At 41.8% G+C, this 3,589-nt stretch overlaps 1 non-coding gene across 1 annotated transcript; it reads right to left on the bottom strand.

Annotated features, from left to right (window-relative positions):
* Positions 1-1,124: 1,124 nt before the first annotated feature.
* Positions 1,125-1,231, bottom strand: LOC125110461 (U6 spliceosomal RNA). Its single transcript, XR_007130635.1, has one exon. It is a non-coding gene; the product is annotated as a U6 spliceosomal RNA (small nuclear RNA).
* Positions 1,232-3,589: the final 2,358 nt, after the last annotated feature.

Consider the following 3,589-nt stretch of genomic DNA (forward strand, 5'->3'; position numbering starts at 1 on the left):
CTCAGATTTTATACACCATCATATTTCTGCCATATATATATATTATTTCCTCTTCCTCCTATCCAGCTATTCCCACCACTACTGCCCCCTTTTGCAGATGAAGAGACCGAGGGCCAGAAAAGGGAGCCGCTTGTCTGAGATCATGCTCCTGGCAGACGGCAGACTTCGGATGGTGCACCAGCCCCTGCGGTCGCTCCTCCCACCCAATGCCCTGGAATTCCATTTTACTCTGTTTGGGGCACCCTCGTTGTTATAAATCTTCTCTGTTTATTGTGGCCGAGCTCCAAAAGAGGCCTCAGCCTGCCCAAGAGGAACCTTCTCTTTCTCTTTGCAAGTAAGTTTTTCCTCTTCTCTTGTCTGGAAAAGGTGGTGCGGTGGCCAAATCAGTGAGCAATTCCGTGATTTAGGAACAAATATGTGGTACAGCTGAGTCTCTCCAGATGTTGAGCTGAACAAGGCACAACTGGACTTTGGGAGGTCTGACACCCCTTTAGACCAGAGGAGAAAGGGAGCCCCAAGAGCTCTTGGGGGAACAGTGATAATATTCCTATTCAAGAATTCGTGCTATGTGCAGGACTCAGGATGCCTAGCTGGTAAAGTATGTGATTATAAGATAAAATATAATAATTTTCTTCCCTTCGATTTCCACCCTTGCACTGTTGAACTCAGGAGTGGCCATATGACTTGCGTTGGCCAATGAAAAGTATACAGAGGGGACGCCTTTATTCCAGCCTGTGTTGGGGCTTCTCTTTTCCATGTGCCACACAGACTGGCAATGTTCCAGAGAAAGGCTGCCCTCAGTCCCGAGATGGCTGGAGAAGCCAAGCCTCAGCCAGTCCATAATGGCCACGCAGTGTGAGCAAGGACTGTTTCTGCTGTGTTTTCAGAACCACTGACATTCTCAGATTTGTTGTTTCAGGAGCGGGATCTAGGCTCTCCCACCTGGTAAACTTGCATTTGATCCCATAATAGTCCCTGATTGAGCCCAAATAGTTCTTCTCCAGCACTGAGTGAATGCTTAGCAAGCATTAATAACTATGCTAAGTACTTTATATATTATTTAAATTTATGTAATTAATCTTCACAGTGATGCCATAACTCATAGGTGTAGCTCTTTTTTTTTTTTAAATATGGGATGCTTTAGAAATTTGCATGTCATCCTTGCACAGGGGCCATGCCAATCTTCTCTGTATCGTCCCAGTTTTAGTATATGTGCTGCTGAAGCGAGCACTTGTATGTGTAGTTCTTATCCCAACACTTCAGTCAAGGACATTTCAGCTCACACAGCTTCTAAGGAGCAGATTTAGGACTTGAACCCAGGTGGCTCTGAATTCATACCCCAATTTCGTAATAACTAATTCATGCTGTATCCTTGTTCATGTCTTCAGGACACAGGGCTTGAGATGTTGAAAAGAGTAGAATGAATTTGCCATCCACTACCAGACCATCAGATGGGACTCATGCACTTATAAAGTCAAGAGAATAGTATGACCTGCCCCGACTTAAGAACAATTGCCTAAGGGATACCCTGTGTGTGGACAGAGGAGGTGAAAGTATTTGGTGCTTCCTTGACACTCCTCCCTTCTTGCTTAACTCCCTCCTCAGTTCAGAAATCCTGCTCAGCCACCAGCCCAGAGTTCCTCCCTCCTCTCTTGTTAGTGCAGAAATGAAGATAACGATAGACCAGCAGTAGTATGGGGAACAGAAACAACAAAGACTTTGTTGTCTTTTTAATGATTTTATTATAGTTGGTTTACAGTGCTCAATTTCTGCTGTACAGCACAGTGATGCATTTATATGCATTCTTTTTCTCACATTATTCTCCATTATGTTCCATCACAAGTGATTAGATACGGTTCCTTGTGCAATACAGCAGGATCTCATTGCTTATCGACTCCAAATGCAATAGTTTGCAGCTACTAATCCCAAACTCCCAGTCCATCCCACTCCCTCCCCCTGGCAACCACAAGTCTGTTCTCCATAACCATGAGTTTGTTTCTTTTCTGTAGATAGGTTCATTTGTCCTATATATTAGATTCCAAATATAAGTGATATCATATCGTATTTGTCTTTCTCTTTCTGACTTACTTCACTTAGCATGAGTCTCTAGTTACAACCATGTTACTGCAAATGGCATTATTTTGTTCTTTTTATGGCTGTGTAGTATTCCATTGTGTATATCATCACATCTTCTTAATCCATTCATCTGTTGATGGACATTTAGGTTGTTTCTATGTCTTGGCTATTTTGAATAGTACTGCAATGAACATATGGGTGCATGTATCTTTTTCAGTGAAAGTTTTGTCTGGATAACAAAGACTTTGGAATGAAACAGATCTGAGTTCAAGTTCTGATTTTGCTATTGACCACATTTGGGACCTTGAGCAAATTGCCTAGATAAGTCTGCACCTGTAATATGGAATGAATAAGATAATTATGCCCACTTCACTGGCCTATAAGGAGGAGAAAATGGGATTGTTGGACAAGTACCTTGAGCAGGGCCTGGCATATAATTCCCTTAAGAATTTACCCCCAAATACTGTGCGGACCCTCTGCTTTCCTGTCTGCCCTTGCCCTTTGCCCCTAAATCCTCCCCCATTCCTTCCATGCTGAATCCAAAGGACTACTAGATAGATGTGTTTCCTGATCTGATTAGGACCTGAACACACAACTTTGCCCTGAAATGGAGATTGGATGTCTTGAAAACTGGGCTGGGCTTGAAGAACATTAAGAGTTAAATGGCAGTTGGGTTTTAGAAACTTTATTTTATTTTTTTGAAATATCATTTACAGGGGGAAATGCAAACCATGTTCCAAATACTCAATTCCCAGCAAACATATGGATCATAATCTTTTGGAAGTGAGAGAGAAATATATGTGCCCATCTGTAATTGTACCAATCATTTCCTTATATGTATTTTTTCCAGTCATTAAGCAAAAATTATATAGTTTGACCATTTTCAACTAAATCCTTCAGTTACTGAAGTATTTTTTTTAAGTGACCAATAAAATACCTTTCCCATCTTTTCCTCGGCCCCTCAGCCTTCAAGCTGAAGTATGAAGCAAGGGACCCAAAAGTCAATCAGAGGCCATGCCCTCTGAGATACTGAGCCCCTCACCTTTTTCCCAAAAGTAAGGAATATTTTTCAAACATGTAACTCCTTCCATAGTGAAGGTTGAAGGTCGGGGTGAGAAACCTCAAAGTTTCTTCAATGAAGGTGCAGAGGAAAGATGTTCCATTTGACCTTTGGCAACTAACATTTTCTCTCCATTCACAAAATCGACCAAGTTGAGAAGACAGCATGGTGTGTATTTCTTCACCATGTGATTCATATAAATCAGTTTCTCTCTTGGACACAAACCAATATTACTGAGAGGCCAAGAAGGGCAGAGCCTGAGCCTAAGGACTCAGACAGACCTGATTTCAAATCCTGTCTCTGATGTGAACAACTTCTGTAACAGAGGGAGAAAGCTTAGCCCCATAGCCTGCAGTTCCTCAACCATAAAATGGGAATAATAATTCCTACTTCACAAAATATTGTGAGAATTAAAGGTATTTGGACAAACCAGCTAGTCCACAGTAAGTTTTC

This window comes from Phacochoerus africanus, chromosome 10, assembly GCF_016906955.1.
Source record: "Phacochoerus africanus isolate WHEZ1 chromosome 10, ROS_Pafr_v1, whole genome shotgun sequence".
Taxonomy (NCBI): Eukaryota; Metazoa; Chordata; class Mammalia; order Artiodactyla; family Suidae; genus Phacochoerus; species Phacochoerus africanus.